Here is a 19,178-nt window from a genome sequence, read left to right as displayed (position 1 = left end):
ATGAAACAAATTATACCTAAGAAGATTACAAACATTTGACAAAAGAGAGCTATAAAGATGACAAAATGTAGGTATAAAGAATTGTCAAAGTAAATATGTCTATGCCATATGTTGCTAGAAATTCAAAACAGTTGCACATGGCAAACAATTGATATTATTAATAATAATAATAATATAATAATATATGCCATTTAGCAGACGCTTTTATCCAAAGCAACTTACAGTCATGTGTGCATACATTCTACGTATGGGATGGTCCCGGGGATCGAACCCACTACCCTGGTGTTACAAGCGCCATGCTCTACCAACTGAGCTACACAGGACTACAATAATCACCAAAAGGTAGGATGTGGAAATTTCCCTAAGGTCTCTATGTTTACATGTATTTATTTACATGTTTCAATCAGGAGAAAAGAGGCTAGAACGCTCTGGGTTGGTGGTCAGAATGTCTATGCAGTATCCAATCAGAGAGTGGCTTTAATATGTTGCTGTGGGCCTTGATATCCCATTGCTCACAACCACAGCAGAGATCAATTCTCCTGGAGGGCCCTGAACTTGGTCATCCTGTGATATCTTTAGCTTCTACTGGCAGCTCCTGGAAGGCTCCGGGGGGGAGATGGCCGGAGAGAGATAGAGAAGAAAAAAAACCTGACTCCATATCAGAGGATCAATTTTCACTGGACCTTGAATATTTCATGTAGCTGGTCTTACAGCAGACACACAGAGGAGATAAATGGCAAACGACCATGTCCGTAACCCCCACTCATCCACACAGACAGCACACACCCACCCAGCCACTTCACCCCAAGGGCCACGCCAGAAGAATCATGTCTGGATCAGATTTCTGGTCACACTGACCATGTGGTTTATGTAACACTCTAACACTGAAACATCTGTTAAGATGCACCAGACCAGAACATCCACATGTCCCATATATTAAAAACAAAGTAATGTCTTAAATTTACCAGAGATTATAGTTTCTATACAGTGGTTTAGGCTTAAGGCTACAAACCACATGGTTTTAAGATATCATTGATATCATTGATACAAATTCAAGATCCTTTTGTTCAGTTCAAATGTTGTTCATCTTTCTGATAGATGTGTGCATAAAAATAACACAAAATGACAGCAATCACATGAAAGGGGGTTTTTGGTTTCCAAATGTTTTTCTTTCTAATATTTTCAATATGACACCCTGTTCCTTACATACACAAAACTATGTCCCACATATTTGAAAATGTAACAGAATTTGCCAACTAAATGCTATAAAATAAAAAACAAATAATTTCAGAGAAGCCAGGATATAACCAGACAAACTAAGTACAGTAACTATTGAAATTACGCAAAGATGGTATGGGAAAGACCATCCACCCACATACATGCTACATTCAAATATTACTCAATGCAAGAAGTGAATAACTTACCCCCAGGAGCCGACAGGCCATCTTGCATTTCAGGCAAATGCCATATGGGCTTGTTCATTTTTAGCCTAGTGGGCCTGTCTAACTTGATCGTTATCTGGCTAATGATTGGGCCTCTTGCCTGGCTACCCATCCACATTGCTCCAGCCAACTGACATTTCTTCTCCACAAAGATTCTGGATTTTCTTCCCTTTCTGACGATTTCTAGAATGCAAACACATTCTGACTATTCTGATTGGTCCCAGAAACCAATGGGTTGGGCCAGAGCCGGCATACATGATGATGTTATCAACGTTGATACTCTGGTTGGTTATATTTATTAGAGATGATCCAGTCACTGATTCATTTGTTTTGTACAACACCCCTCAATTCGAAGTCACACAAACAACTTCTAGCGTAGCAGTTTCAGACTGAATGTATGTAGCAATCAATAGAGCACCTGAATTCAATTCAGGGTGAGTCGTCAGGCAAGGAGGCCTCAAGGAAAACAATGTGCCGGTGTGGGGACCTCGAGGAGAAAATGGGCCAGTGTGTTAGAAATGCCAGGGTCGATTTCTGGTCCCAGTCTGCCCCTGCCTACCCCTGACCTCAAGACTATAGTACAACCTACTATAGCGATGCCGTTTCACTGCCTGCTTCCAAATACATTCCTCTCTGAAACTGGAACAAGTCAAACCCTGTATTTGTTTATTATGTAAGTATGCTTTTGACCTGGCTTTCTCCCAAGATGGCTGTAACTGAGAGATTTGTTCGTGTAGGCATCAGTGCTGGCTATCAGTGGAGAATTATTTATAGAAATCCTCCCGTCCGAGATAGATGAGGGGAAAGTATAGGTTAGGGTAGATTTTGACAGGATGTCACGAACATCGATGTGAAGAACACCTTCGACATCAATGAATTATAGAAAATGTAAATGTTATACGTTTAGATTACGGTCATCTCATTGCAAACCTCTTCTATTATATTGGTGTAATGTAGGCCTATGAGGCCAGATCACCCAGCAAGCTTAATAAATATGCGATACACATAATGAAAAGGGCCTGTCAAGCCGACCATGTCTGTGTTGTAGAAAGAAAATACTAATTTCAAGGGGAAGCACAAAACAAATCCTTTAACTGATCAAATCTATTGCATTCATTTGCCAATTAAAATAGAATGTAGGCCTATCATCCATTATGAGGAGAACTGAAGATTAGGAGTATTGACATAACAAACACACACACACACAATCATGTCTTATTTAGGAAGTGGGTGTAAGTGACTCTTATGGATAAAAGAGACTCCAAATGTTTCTGATTTAGTTCATATATAATCTATAACTGCTTTATCAGTTCTCTAACTTTACACGTGTCACAGTTTTTTTTAACTTTCCCACTTGTTAAAGCGCAATATACTCTGTCAGTACATCCTTAAGAAATTTGAAATATGTCTTCTGTATGAAACAAATATGATAAGCTGCAGTGCATATATTCACAGTGTCTTGGACCTAAGATTCCTTAGTGGAGGTCCAGTGATTGCAGGACACTCTTGATAAGATGTCTTCGCTCTCTTTCTCTATCTCTGCCTTCGGCCATAATAGAATACGTGAAGGCCTCGAAATCTGACAAGCCAAAATGTATTTAGTATTGATGTCCCTCCCTGTCAGATTCAACAACAAATCAAATTGGCTGATTTCTCCCCTTTTTCTGAATGTTTTTATCTGCAGCAGAAGGGCCTGGCCATTGTCATTCAACGGCAGAACCATTTTGGAAATCACTGCTCTCTTTGTGCTCCCTCTCAGTCTCCTTGTCTGTATTCCCTGATGGGCTGCCCTAGATGGAACACTTCCTTTTGTAATTTCCCAGTTATGTATACAAATCCCCCTATGGCAGAGAAAGGAAAAGGGGAAATGAATGAATGAATGACGGTAAGAAAACCTCTCAGAGTGAATCAAATTATGGCTGACGTTTTTAGATCATTTTAGTCATTCTCTCAGCATTTCAAAATAGAATACATGTTGGAGTCTGCAGAATTTACATGCCCTGACTTTACATGAATTAGCTATGCCACAAAATGCATGTTCAACTAAAAACTCTTCCATTATCAATAATGACTGATAATTGTGGATCTACTAAATCAGCAACCCTATCAATAATTTTCTCAGCATGTCAAAACATGCACTTAAGAGTGTATAAAATAAGAATGAAATAGCAGGACCACTGCGAATGCATAGAAAAAAAGATCATGTTTAACTCTTTTTTAAACTAAACAAACTACATAAAGCTCTGTGATGCATACATGAGTGTGATTTTATACAAAATACAAATACAAATGCACATGACTGACATATGGATGGATATAACTTCAATGAATACAGGTTTGGACTGGAACCTTAACAGCATAAGCAGACTATGACACTATCACACACGCAGGGAAAGTCTATGAGTCAACGATATCATTGAACGACATCAATAAATGGGTCAGCTAAAAACACTAATCCATTCAAAGTCGTAAAACATAGTAAAAACCACAAAAAAAAAAAACATTGATTTTCCTATATCCTAGAGCCTGCAGTACATTCAGAAAGTATTCAAACCCCTTGACTATTTCCCAATTTTGTTAAGTTACAGCCTTATTCTAAAATGGATTCAATTGTAACTTTTTTCTCATCAATCTACACACAATAGCCCATAATTATAAAGCAAAAATCGTTTTTTTAGAAATGTTTGCAAATGTATTTATTTAAAAACGGCAATATCACATAAGTATTCACAAAGGTTTTCAGACCCTTTATTCAGAACATTGTTGAAGCACCTTTGGCAGTGATTACAGCCTCAAGTCTTCTTGGGTATGACGCCACAAGCTTGTCACGCCTGTATTTGGGGAGTTTCTCCCATTCTTCTCTCCAGATCCTCTCAAGCTCTGTCAAGTTGGATGGGGAGCGTCACTGTACAGCTATGTTCAGGTCTCTCCAGAGACGTTTTCTTTCTTTTAATTAAATGTTTAAAATATACAATACACTTGTAGTGAAGCCGCTCAACAACTACATCACATTAGTCATCTAACAGCCTCCCATCCAGAGCGACACACAGAAGCAACCAGGGTCAACACTCTGCTCAAGGGCACGTCGACGCCCTGCTCAAGGGCACGTCGTCAGATCTCCAACAAGGTCAAAAAACTGGGACCTGAACCAGCGATCCATCAGCCACCAGCCCAAGTTCCCAACTGCCAGACCTCCAAAGATGTTAGGTTGGGTTCAAGTCCGGCCTCTGGCTGGACCACTAAAGGACATTCAGAGACTTGTCCAAAAGAAACTCCTGCGTTGTCTTGGCTGTGTGCTTAGGGTTGTTCTCCTGTTGGAAGGTGAACCTTCGCCCCAGTCTGAGGTCCTGAGCGCTCTAGAGCCGGTTTTCATCAAGGATCTCTCTGTACTTTGCTCCGTTCATCATTCCCTCGATCCTGACTAGTCTCCCAATCTGAAAAACATTCTCAAAGTATGATGCTATCACTGACACACAGAAGCAACCAGGATCAACACTCTGCTCAAGGGCACGTCGACGCCCTGCTCAAGGGCACGTCGTCAGATCTCCAACAAGGTCAAAAAACTGGGGCCTGAACCTGCGATCCATCAGTAGACCTACAGACAAAAGTCATGAGTCATCAGTCATGATGTCGGCCTACAGACAAAAGTCATGAGTCATCAGTCATGATGTCGGCCTACAGACAAAAGTCATGAGTCATCAGTCATGATGTCGGCCTACAGACAAAAGTCATGAGTCATCAGTCATGATGTAGACCTACAGACAAAAGTCATGAGTCATCAGTCATGATGTAGGCCTACAGACAAAAGTCATGAGTCATCAGTCATGATGTAGACCTACAGACAAAAGTAATGTGTCATCAGTCATGATGTCGGTCTACAGACAAAAGTCATGAGTCATCAGTCATGATGTAGACCTACAGACAAAAGTAATGAGTCATCAGTCATGATGTAGACCTACAGACAAAAGTCATGAGTCATCAGTCATGATGTAGACCTACAGACAAAAGTAATGAGTCATCAGTCATGATGTAGACCTACAGACAAAAGTCATGAGTCATCAGTCATGATGTAGACCTACAGACAAAAGTCATGAGTCATCAGTCATGATGTAGGCCTACAGACTAAAGTAAGATTGGCCCCAAAAGGTTGATCTTTAGAATAACATCCACATCCTTTAGAATAACTGCATTGTAACAACAGTATTGATTAATAATTATTTCAATTTCAATTCATTATAATCATGTATTCTTATGAATTAATGATGGTGATCACGTAATTTACAGTGAAACATTATACTCAAAGAAAAGCCAGAACATTTGAGCATTGGGGCGCTTGTGTTTGTGTGTGAGGGTTGAGCCTTGGGACGCTTCTGTGTGGGTGTATGAGGGCTGTGACTAAATGTGTAGTGTTAGCAAATAGTGATCTCCCTAAGGATTAACATCAGGGCATCGTAATGACCTAATGATCAAGCCACGTCCTCTATAATCCCGCTAATTGTTTTCACCAGGTTGAAGGATTTGGGAGCCGCCCCTGCACGGAGCATTTACCTCCTGAAAAGAAATCGTAAGGGAGGCGTTACAACCATTTTGTAGTCATGGTAGGATGCACTAACATGTTGTAACATCCCTAGCCTACATACATATTAGTCCAGAGCCTAGACCCTATGTGCAGGGATTCATCATTTATGTCAGTGAGGACATAAAGTAGGCTAAATAGGTAAAACTGTGGACAAACGTAAGTGAAATGCTGACTGGGCTAGATGACTTTGAGTTACAAATTATAACGCTACCTATAGGCCTACGACATATATTTATATACATATTATGTATATGTATTTTCGACGTTTTTTAGAGAGAAACGTGTAATCTCGAGTAGCCTATTAGTTCGTCATCCTGCAGTGATAGCCTATATTGTCGATTCCACCAAAATACCCTGATACATTTATTCTCCTGTTAGGCTCTAACCTATGCCCGGATGATTGAGGTATTAGTCTCACGGGATAAATTTCATGATGATGCAAAATTCATTTTTTTTGCTGAAAATGTGTCACCCAATAACTGTTGCTGTGTGTTGGCCTATGTCTGATGAACCAAAATGATTCTAAATGAAATGGCATTGATTCCTCTCAGTTAGGTTACTACCCGTTAAGATGTATGTTAATGCCGATACAAATCAAATAAATCAGATCAAATTGTATTTGTCACGTGCGCTGAATACAACAGGTGTAGTAGACCTTACAGTGAAATGCTTACTTACAAGCCCTTAACCAATAATGCAGTTTTAAGAAAATACCTAAAACAATTAAAAATAGAAGTAAGAGATAAGAATAACAAATAATTAAAGAGCAGCAGTAAATAACAATAGCGGAGCTATATACAGGGGGCACCGGTGTCGATGTAATTGAGGTAATATGTACATGTAGGTAGGGGGGTGCAAATAGTCTGGGTAGCCATTTGATTAGCTGTTCAGGAGTCTTATGGCTTGGGGGTAGAAGCTATTCAGGAGCCTCTTGGACCTAGACTTGGCGCTCCGGTACCGCTTGCCATGCGGTAGCAGAGAGAACAGTCTATGACACGCGTGGCTGGATTCTGACCATTTTTAGGGCCTTCCTCTGACAACACCTGGTATAGGAGTCCTGGATGACAGGAAGCTTGGCCCCAATGATGTACTGGCCCGTACGAGTTTAGTTATACGAGTTTAGTTATTAGATTATTTATGAATATTCAACAGCTGAACATGGCTATTACTTTTCATATCAGAAAGCTGCTTTGCGAAGTTAAAAGCCCAGAAATAACAGGTTTGTCAAGAAGTTACTCTGTCTCGCAGAGATTTCTATTGAAAAAAGTGACCCGCAACAGACTGGAGACTCCTAAACCCATAGCTATAACATCAAACACTCTCTACTATTTACACCGCAGCAGGGCGAGCCGGCCGCTGCCCAGCAAAATGAGAGAAGGTTAGTGCACACATGTCAGCGGTGGGGTGGACCGACAAGCACAAGGAAGAGAGAACACTGGTCGCCGGCGCTCTGCGATTTGTGCTGCTCCATTTAAATAACTTGCCTTTAAACATGGTAGTGGAGCGCCAGGCACCCAGCATAATCATTGGTTTACAGTGCGCGCGTTGATAGTCATTTTTTATGGTGACGTTTAATCCAGACTCGAGGGGAGGTGTCTTGCAGAGCCCAGACAACCTGGCTCCACCGGCCATCTCTATAGGCTATATGGCTGTCTATTTGAGGAGACATGGTGTAAATCTCTCTGCCAATCTTTACTTTACACTCCCTGTGACACTCACCTGAAGGTAACGAAATGATTTATGGCCAATCAAATGAACCACCTTTCTTTCCCTGTACCAAGAAGGACAACATGATACTGCATACTTGGAAGTTCATAATTTTTCAGACGTGTTGGGAGTTATTGATTTTTTAAGTTGGAGTATTCACTGCATAGCTGCTTCAAACTAATATTTATGGTTGTTATCTTGATAACATAGACATTAGCAAGCCAATTGATATTTTATTAGCGATGTATTGTCCATGAGCAAAGTTTATTAAAGTTCATATAAGCCTAAACAAGCACAATCAGTTCCACGGGAATTTATTATGGACCAACAACTATTCGTTTGGAAATTTGGAGAGAAATGGTAACTTGCAAAATAGTTTTCTATTATTTAAACCACCATCTACAAAATGAGTCTCCCCATTCAAGGGTGATTAGACCAATCTCCACAGTAATATAATAAGTGAATATGTAAATAAATAAACTAAGAGTTAAATAAACATCTGCAAATGGCTCCACTTTAGGGCATAACATTGTTGTTGCTACATTATATCTCACCCTTGATGATAACTCTAGCACTCAAACACAAACACGACACATGAATAAAGCCAACCTGGACTCAGGGGTAGACAAAACATAGTAAATGTAAATCCGGGCCCTCTAATCAGTATGAGATGTTATGTTTCGTATGGTATGTATTAATGTCCATCATCCATTTTGTATGATATGTTACGATTTACAAATGTAAGGAATTGCAATTCATACAATATGTTCCGAATTTGCAAAACGTATGATATGTTCTGAATTCCAATTTGTTGTGGCTAATGTTAGCTAGTTGGAAAACACTAACATTAGCTAGGTGGCTGACGTTAGCTAGGATAGGTTAGGTTTAAGGTTATGGTAAGTATTTAGGTTAAGGTTAGGGTAATGGGAAGGGTTAGGTAACATGCAAAGTAGTTGCAAAGTAGATTTTAAAAAGTTGTAAGTAGTTAAAATGCTAAAGTTGTCTGTGATGAGATTTGAACACGCAACCATTAGGTTGCTGGACATTCACGTTATCCACCCACATAATCTCAAAGCCCCCCTACTTTCGTTTTTGCCATAAGTAACCTTCTGTCTCATGTAACCTTACCAAATGTAACATATCATAGTAATTGAGTGTCCCGGATTTACATTTACTATGTTATGTCTATGAGACCAGGCTGATAAAGCATGATCATTCAATTGTGTTACTTTTAATGCTTGGCTCAAAAGTGTTGATCTTCTAACTGCAACCTTCTTTATATTGTTGCACCATGGGCAGAGAGAGGAACTTGAGTTAGTGTAATATTTACTGTTCACGTTTTATTGTTTATTTGACTTGTGTTTATCCATTTCACTTGCTTTGGCAATGTAAACATATGTTTCCCATGCCAATAAAGCCCCTTGAATTGAGAGAGAGAGAGAGAAGCCCCTTGAATTGAGAGAGAGAGAGAGAGAGAGAGAGAGAGAGAGAGAGAGAGAGAGAGAGAGAGAGAGAGAGAGAGAGAGAGAGAGAGAGAGAGAGAGAGAGAGAGAGAGAGAGAGGAGAGAGAGAAAAGCCCCATTTCACCCAGTGCTCAGCAAAGTAGGTCTGTGCCACTCTTGATTAGGGATTGTTCCCAAAAGATGGTTTCAGACATGAGATAATGAGGTCCTGATAATGCGGGTCTCCTTTAAGTTTTTCCCATGAATCCGAGCTGTCGCCAGTTCACTAAACGACACTGTACATCGGCACCAAGCTACTCACTTCTAATTTGTTGCGCACAAAAGCTGATCCACCCCAAATCCCTACTAACAAACGAGGGGCAGGGAACAAATCATATAGGCCTAAAGTTCAATCTTCCTCATTTCTCGACTAATTAACTGGAATCCCACCTTATTCTTAATACAGTGACCAATTAATTTGCGATTTATGTCAAAGGTCCAAGGGGCCCAAGTAGGTCGCCAGGAACATTTGTGAAGGCCTGTGGCTTCACTATGGGCTATGGATCTTATTAGGCGGATGACCCTGGTGCGTAAAGGTTACAGGCTTTTTAGTGCCACGGTTTGAAACCTAAGATTTTTCCTAAACGGATTTTAATTGGTTGGTTGAATGGTTTGTGTGCATGTGTCTTGTATGCATCAGAATACACACACTGACATTTTAGCACAGAACTGAATGTTTGCTTATCTGCACAACAGCACACAAATACAAAGGCCTGGGAACGTTACAGGTTTCACTATCAAATTGGAACAGGACAGGAGGCCTACAACAGGTGTTAAAGTAGGCCCATAGTTGTATTTACAATACTTTTCTATCCTTGTTTTAAATAGCCTATAGTGGCTTAAACTTATCTGACAATGGCAATTGCTTAAATTGTTAAGGAATGTGCATGCTTGTAAGCACGTGGTGTTAATGCATGCTTGCAATTGTGTGCCCAAGTATAACTTTTGAATGTGTATTTTGTAATCACGTTGTTATTAACTGTTTAGGTGTGCATGACAACCAATGATATCACCATAACAGTTCACTTAAAATTCAGTCACATTTTTCCCCCAGCCAATCTTTTTTTTCAACCTTTGCAACAGTTAATGGAGACCCTACCCCTCCTATTCTATTTGATGTTACAGTAGATGCTCGTCCAACCAGGTTCAGTTGACGTTCAAACACTCCCCCTCATTACACCAAAAATGTCTTTATGCAAAACATCTGTGGGTACTTCAATAAGGCAAAGCACAACTTCTGATCGCATCCTACTTATCGTTCAGTTGTATTGTCTGCCTTTGTAAATATGGCCAGCCGCATGTTTCAAATGTCACAAGACTCTGACAACTTTAAATGTGGAAACACCAAGTAAAAATAGCCTATAATATGCAGGGAGCCAATGGAAAATCCGGCTGCAATGTGACTTTTATTAAAGTAATGTTCTATGACTTGAAACGAACAAATCATTAGGCCATTTTAGGATACAAACGAGAAAACAACCATTTTGATTGTAAAATAAATGGTGTTATTTATGGAAGAATTGTACGTGTTTAAACAGTTATGTTTGTCGGGGGGGGTGGATTGTTAGCATGAAGCATGCATGGACATATAGTCACTAAAGTGGTGTATGAATCTGACTTTAGGATCATGTCACTCAAATCCCCAAATCCCCAAATTGTACACGAGTCATGTCAGTGTTTGCACTAACATAGACCGAATTCTAAATGAAATGTAAACACATTCAATAGGCCTAGATAGGTATATTATTCAATTATAACTTGTGAGTTGCTGTTTGTAAATGTCAAAAAAGATTATCATCTCAAGTGGAAGTAACTGTCGCTTAAATTACTGAAGATATGGCAAACACATAAACGAAAGCATGTAAAGACTGCTAGATAGTTTACGTTTTCAAAAGTTTTATAAGCACAGGAATTAACCCTGCATGCCAGCAGCGCTTCAAAAACTTTAAAGCGCTTCCATAACTTGAATCTATATGTGGCATAAGGTTCTGAGTTCCTTATACAGATAGAGATATGAGTACAGGCGTGTAGCATATGCTTTCTTTTATTAGGCTTCTTCATTATTAAGATGAGCATAACGCTTTTATTAAAACCCATCATATATAGCATTTTTCAGTATTGAGTATTGAGTATTTTTCAGTATTGGGTATTGAACCACTGTTAGCCAATTTAGGCTATACAAATTCATAGATGTTGCTAAAATAGGAAGAATGAGAATATAAAGGGTGAGAATATAAACGGTATGTTTGTTCTTGGGTGATATAGGCCTAACCTGAGGCGGGATGCCCAGAGGAATTACCAATAAACATCCAGAAGGCATTTTGGCTGAATGGTTTGGAGAGGAATCTATCCAAATCACAGAGGAGCAAGTGATAGATTCAATTGACCGCACTCAACCGTTTTAGTTCGCCGTGTAGTTTAGAATGTTGTTCCCGCTGCTGCCAAACCCGTTAATTCACCTTGTAGCAGAGGCAAGGGAACTGGCAGGCAACTTCCAAAACATTTGGATTAAACTGCAAACTCTCTACTCAAAATCACGTCTAGCCAATCATGTCCCTACATTATTGTTTTTTAATATAAATATCCTAAATGAATAACGTGTGTTGGAGCCTATATCCTTTACGGTTGGTGGGTGTTGGGGAGAGAGAGCCCCACTGCAAACGGTTGAATGCGCAATGAACACTAAAACTCACACTAAAAGCACGAGATGTAAGCCCATAGGTTTTCACCCTTTTTTCTGACGAAGCTTTAAAACATTAAAAACATAAAGGACTTGCTTCACAGCAAGTTTTTCCAACAGGTAATTTAGTTATTTAAAATTAGCCTACTACACTCTAAATACAAAAATAACTAAAACTTGTTGAAATGAATTAACTTTTTCCTCCAAAATGTGTTTATGCCATTAGATCAAAAATATTGTGTTATTAAATGTTTTATAGACTCTCTAGTTCAGCCTTTCATTTCGTGAGGACTTCGTCAATATTTAGTTTTTATCGATTTTGAATCGCGGTGATGTAGGTAAGCCTATGTTAGGCTATATCAGAAAAATAAACATCGTGGTGATTCCCACTTTTTTAAATGAAATAAAATAGACAGTTGAATTGTATAAAAACACAGATTTGGAACACATTTGATGTAAGATTGCATCTATTTCTCTGGGGAAAAACATATAATGTCTTAAAATTACTCTACAGCTCACCATTGCTCATTTTGTGTCATAACATAGTTAATCAACCATTTCATCTCATAATACATTTGAAAATATCTTACACTTGAGCCTGTCACCAAATAATTTATAACATACTCATAAATCAGAAAGTTAAACCACAGTATTCATTCTAGAATACAATATTCTTAAATCCACATAGTTTCCTAAAAATTAAAAAAAAGTGTATCCTTCATATTGTCATCCATTTGGCCTTGCTTGGATGATATCCAACAGCACATATTCCCAAGAACTCTGCTCTGCTGTACACCTAAAATAAATCACAATTTTCAGACCAAAAAAACAACAGCTATTGTAGCCATTTTGAGTTCATCCAGTTGCCCCTGAAGCCCATGTTGAATGGGATGGATTAAGGGGCTCAGCCCAACAGCCTGGGGAGCTACAGGAGAATTCTCCTCATAATGAAGCAGAAAAACCCTCTGAGAAGGTATGCATAGTGCACCGGAGACATGGACCGCTAGACTCAACCCAAAGCTCCTGGACGACTAGACTCAGGGACGTCTAGACTCAGCCCAAAGCTCCTGGACGTCTAGACTCAACCCAAAGCTCCTTGACGGCTAGACTCAACCCAAAGCTCCTGGACGGCTAGACTCAACCCAAAGCTCCTGGACGGCTAGACTCAACCCAAAGCTCCTGGACGGCTAGACTCAACCCAAAGCTCCTGGACGGCTAGACTCAACCCAAAGCTCCTGGACGGCTAGACTCAACCCAAAGCTCCTGGGTGGGACGACAAAGTCCTCTCCACAACCTTTTAAGGCTGACAAGATAGTGGGTTCTAGATCAAAAAAACAGTAATCATGTTAGTAAGTGATTACTGAATACATGAGTTAGTAAAAGAGCTGTCTGGTGTTTCAGGAGGGAAATTGTGACCACTAGGATGCATGTTTAAGGCACTGGATTGGATTTAATGCTCAGCAATGTACTTGATATCTACCCAACGACAGGGAGAGAACTCAATACTCAAGTAAATATTCATTACTCAGAATGGTTGATTCCAGAGCATGAAGACCTATTCTACTATATTCAAGCAAACCATGGAAATCCGCTATAGTCCCCTTAGCCCCTCAGACTACATGGTGCTTGCCTTTCTGCCTATTGTTTTCCATTTCAAAGGTCTCTATCTCCATGTAAATTCCAAAACAATGTAATACAATCTGACCCCATTGCACATTTTCCAGAACTATGGGGGGGCCAGCGTTTTGACATGAGCCACACTCTTATCCCACTTAACCTGTTGAGAGTACCCACCCTAACCCAATCGTAAGATTATTTCTGTAGGATTGCAAGCTTTATGCCGCCCTCAACCTAAAGACAGAGAGTCTTGGTTAAATATTCAATGGAAGGGCCCTGTAGGGTCCAGAGGTACTATAAAGCCACACAATCATGTGCAATGCCTATTGCCATGGCAGAGAACTAAATGGACAGAAGATATCCCCAATAGGCCTTCCTTGTCCCATGCAGCAGCAGGGAACCATACTCAAAAACAATGCACTCCCCATCAACAAAAAAAAGCTTAGTCTGTGCAAATGTTCCTCTTGTTCCTCTTGTCTAGAAACATAGTTCTATATTATTTACAAGCCCAAGGGCTTATATGAAAACCACACCGCAAACAAACTATATACAATACATACGTACAAAAATAGAAAAGGTTTGTCAGAACAGATAACACATCCTACTACTTATAAATGTATCAATGAATTGATCAGTAATAAAAACCTGTGGTGAGAAATAGATGTTATTTCTAAAGCGGGCAAATGACCTGCGGATTGCTGTCTTTTATACACTCTCTTATTGTGGATTGTTTGTAATACTGAATGTGATTCTATCAACAGGAGCAACCTTTTCAGTAGAAAAGGTGGCAAATAAGACAAAATAAGGTGTTTCACATGAATGGCCCACATCTGAGTCATTTACCACTGGAATGTACTGCACAGCTACAGTGGAGTATAGCCTACTAACATACTATTTTCACTACTTAAAGTATATTTCACTATTACTGCAAACCATTCAGTCAGAAACCAGCATCCATTGCTGTTTTGCAAACATTAGCCAAGGATTCAAAGGGCATGTGTAATGTTTTGTGGTACTTATTACCTGAAGATAAGCGGTTTAGTAAGCAGTTAGTGAGTTCATGCTCTCGTAATATTGCCTCAATATCAGTAAATGCTGCCAGACATTTCAACTACAACCTCTCATACTTCAGTAGCTGGACAGAAATGTGTTTTATCTCATATTTGACTTGACTTACATTGGCGAATTTACAACATTTAGTAAATATGAAGTTGTAAGTCAAGGTTAAGAGTAAAGCTCACTGCAGATGGACGTCATCAGTCAGAAGAGCACAGGTATTCCCAGTGCCATTTTCTATTGCTCTCTGAACTGAAGTAAATCCATTACTTTGACATGCAGTCATTAAACACATCCCCCTAATTAACTCAAATGTTTTTCATCAAAATCGGTAACAAGTTCCTGCAATAATAGAAGAGAGCAAGGGTTGACTTGCATAAAAATGAGTGACAGGCCAGAATCATCGACAGGTGAGAGCTTATCATGTTTCAAGAAAATTGACTGAGTATGGTGCTGATTTTGGAAAGGGCATTTCGCAACCTCTGCATTTGGATCAATGGTCCACATGAATCAATTTGAAAACAGTGATATTACTTACACCTTTGGGGTAAATAATACATGTTAACTATGGTGTCATTGAAATACCTAAAGAACAGGTACGACAAATGTATATTGCCACATATTAACTTCAAGCATTGCACAACTTAATTGACTAAACTTGTCCCTATCATGTGAAGTTGTGTCTAAATGTTCCAAAAGAACAACAACGTTGTCATTACTCAACCCTGCACCTTAGAGGAATGGAATCACTGGTGACTTTAATAATGGAATACTAGTTACTTTGATAATGTTTACATACTGTTTTACTCATTTCATATGTATATACTGTACTCTACTGTATTTTAGTCAATGCCACTCCAACATTGCTCGTCCTAATATTTATATATTTCTTAATTCCATTATTTTACTTTTAGATTTGTGTGTATTGTTGTGAATTGTTAGATATTTTATTCACCGTTGGAGCGAGGAACACAAGCATTTCACTACACCTGCAATAACATCTGCTAAATATGTGCATGTGACCAATAAAATGTGATTTGATTTGATTTGACATACTCCACTCTCAGGTAGTGCCATAAAGTCTCATCCCATTTATCATTTACAATCTGCAAATAAAGATGGAAAACATGAAACACGGGACCCCCATAATCAATTCTCAGAAAGACTAAAAAGTTTGACTTGATAAACATACAAACAATATACATTACATTGCTCCAGTGAGCTATAGCTTTAGTCTCTGTAGGTATTACTGACATATATCCAGTCTTTAGTTTTTCTGACTGTACAGAACACCTAGGGAAAGGACAGTGTGTATCAAGTGAGAGAAAACACTACTTGATAGTTTGTGGGCATTACTTGTACCAACAAAATTTCTGGTTTTGTCCAGCATAGATAACATTAATTATAAACATTGATAAATAGATATACATGATTCATTGACTCGTCTCTCGAAACAAAAACAGTTATTTTCTCTAAATATTATTTCTTAAAACAACATTGTCTATGCCTATACTATAACAAACACACTATTGATCAACAGTAGGGCATATAAACAAGTCACCTTTGTATTTAATAGGCCCAAACTACTTAGTATCCCTTGTCTACTACACAGACCGGAAACAAACAGAATGGGATTTCGGAGCCTATTAAACAAATATATAACTTTTTGATTGTGATATACATTATCACTCTAGATATGAAAACATTGACAACACCACCTCATCAATCAGTTGTGTTAGGTATGCATTTGTATTGACACTTGGGAGTCCCTAATAGCCCTAACCCTGTAAAACTTTATATAGTGTATTGACCGCTCTCTCAGGGCTGCTTAGCTAATTAAGCCTGGTGGCCACAAAGAATGAAAGGGTGCCACTCTGTCAACAATGCTTCCTATTTGGTGACATCTTACACTAAATTGAAATGTGCTGCTAATAGGGGTGAGTGACCTCTTAGGGACTGGACCCTTTTTTTCAATTTTCGTTAAAATGACATAGCCAAATCTAACTGCCTGTAGCTCAGGACCTGAAGCAAGGATATGCACATTCTTGATACCATTTGAAAGGAAACACTTTGAAGTTTGTGGAAATGTGAAATGAATGTAGGAGAATATAACACATTAGATCTGGCAAAAGATATTACAAAGAAAAAAAAGTGTTTTTTTTCCGATCATCTTTGAAATGCAAGAGAAATTTCACAATTTATTATTCCAGGTTATGCACAATTTCAATTTTGACCACTAGATGGCAGCAGTATATGTGCAAAGTTCTAGACTGATCCAATGAATCATTGTATTTCTATTCAAAATGTTGTATCAAGTCTGCCCAAATATGCCTAATTGGTTTATTGATACATTTTCAAGTTCATAACTGTGCACTCTTCTCAAACAACAACATGGTATTCTTTCAATGTAATAGCTACTGTAAATTGGACAGTGTAATTAGATTAACAAGAATGTAAGCTTTCTGTAAATATCAGATATGTCTATGTCCCGGGAAATGTTCTTGTTACTTACAACCTCATGCTAATCACATTAGCCTACGTTAGCTCAACCATCCCGCAGGGGGGACTCTGATCCTGTAGAGGATATAGAAGAATAAGCATGTAATCGGCACAGGCCTGACCTCACAAACACAAAGAGGACTATAGACCTACTGTATGTGCCCTTTTAATAAGTGAACAGCATGTTCAGGCTAAGATGACTGGAGGGAAGAGTTTGCCATAGCTTAGTAACCATAGGCCTATAGTTTGATCAATGCTAAATTGTATTTAGGCCTATTGTGTCAGCAGTTATCTCATTAGTTAGTCCAGCAAATATCAATAAATATTGACACCTTACAATACACAATATATGCTGCCCTCCCCTAATTAGTCATAGAGACACAAAGGATAGCTTGGGGACAGTTTCCCTGCTCTGACATAGCAGCTGACAAAATAAATATTCATTGGCAATAACTAAGCTACACTCACACATAAAGTATGAAGAACTGGACAGCGAAACTGCAAACTGGTTGTCCCTAATAATTGCATTCAAATGTTTAAGATTAACTTCATAAATACAACACAAGGAAACTATTTACAAACTGAAAATGAGGATAACCCTACACTGTTGCAGAAAACTGTAATTTATACAGTCATTTTAGGTATCATCAACAGTCAAACATTCTGAAACGTTTTACTGCAGCATACTGTAGATGATGGTGAATTGTGGGAATATTGCTGGATTTCAAATGGTACTGTAATTCAACCCCACAGAATACAGTACCGTACCCTATCTTTAGAGCGCCAAAAACCTATTGACCACTAGTGGGTGCATGGTATTGTTGTTTCTGGCTCATTAACATATTCTGTGGCACACCTTGTAAGAGGCTATATTTGTTGCACCAATTTATCTCTTATGTGGTTATAGTGCAGCATCAAATATAATGTATAGGGGACAGGATGTGGCAGCAAATCTTTAAATGGTTTAACATTTTGCCATGTCATTTTGGTCTGTTTTGCCCTGTAGCTGTCGTCAGTTTGGAAGCCTTTTGTTTAGGCCTCTAGAAGTGCAAGTGATATAAAACACCAAATATGAATTCATGTGCTGTAATGTGTTTTAACACTTTACCTAGCAGCCAATCTGCTTGCACCAATCCCTTTCCATACCCAATTCCGATTACAGTAGCATTTACTTTTTTACAGTATAGTACAGTCAATTTGATGGTATTGTACTATGTGTCATTACACAGTGCTTGCTTTGATACTGTATGTATTATACAGCGGGTGTACTGTACTGTAAAATACATAACTGTACTTGCCACTGAGCTGCCTGTAAATTACTGTCAAATTCATGGCAGTCCCTTTACATTGTAGGGACCACAACTCTCCTGTCACCAAGTGCTGGTAAGACTATTGGGTATGGGGGGCATTCAGACACGCAATACACTATGCCTCATGCAACTAACTACCCATGCACTCATACCATCAAATAGTCTACTCAAAGGACCATGTCACCAGCCTCTGTCTTAGATTGCTCAGTCAAATTGACAGTATAAATAAGTGCGTTTCCCCACTAACAATCGTTTGGTTAAAGGATAAAGAACGTTCATGAAATATTGGATAGTACTAGTTCAAAATCATAGCTCAGAAGATTGGCAAGTCCCTATAGTTCAACCTTGTAGGCCTACGATTGGATGGGATGTTATTTGGTCAATGTTCGGTCAATATGGCTGACCACTGCCACTCCCTCTGTAGTTTACTTGTAAATGAATCCTTAAATATTTGGCTGGTGCAGCTGTCTAGACTTGCGCTTAATGTGCTTAATGTCTCTTGAATGACCAGATAAAACCAACCCGTCTTGATAAGTGATCCAATATCACCAACATATTATCACCACCAACAACGTTTTCAGTGGGTTTTATTTTCGAAATATTGTTATATCAGTGTGTGTGTGTGTGTGTGTGTGTGTGTGTGTGTGTGTGTGTGTGTGTGTGTGTGTGTGTGTGTGTGTGTGTGTGTGTGTGTGTGTGTGTGTGTGTGTGTGTGTGTGTGTGTGTGTGTGTGTGTGTGTGTGTGTGTGTGTGTGTGTGTGCGCGAAAGAGAGAGAGAGTTTTATT

At 39.0% G+C, this 19,178-nt stretch overlaps 1 protein-coding gene across 1 annotated transcript in view; it reads left to right on the top strand.

The window, feature by feature from the left end:
* The window catches only part of LOC124048967 (T-box transcription factor TBX3-like), a 30,428-nt gene that overhangs the window by 587 nt on the left and 10,663 nt on the right, over positions 1–19,178 (top strand). The gene's annotated exons all lie outside the window — the stretch shown is intronic.

Source organism: Oncorhynchus gorbuscha, linkage group LG11 (genome assembly GCF_021184085.1).
Source record: "Oncorhynchus gorbuscha isolate QuinsamMale2020 ecotype Even-year linkage group LG11, OgorEven_v1.0, whole genome shotgun sequence".
NCBI classification, from domain to species: Eukaryota; Metazoa; Chordata; class Actinopteri; order Salmoniformes; family Salmonidae; genus Oncorhynchus; species Oncorhynchus gorbuscha.
Note: the sequence above shows the minus strand (reverse complement) of the source record. Positions and strands in the feature narration are given on the sequence as shown.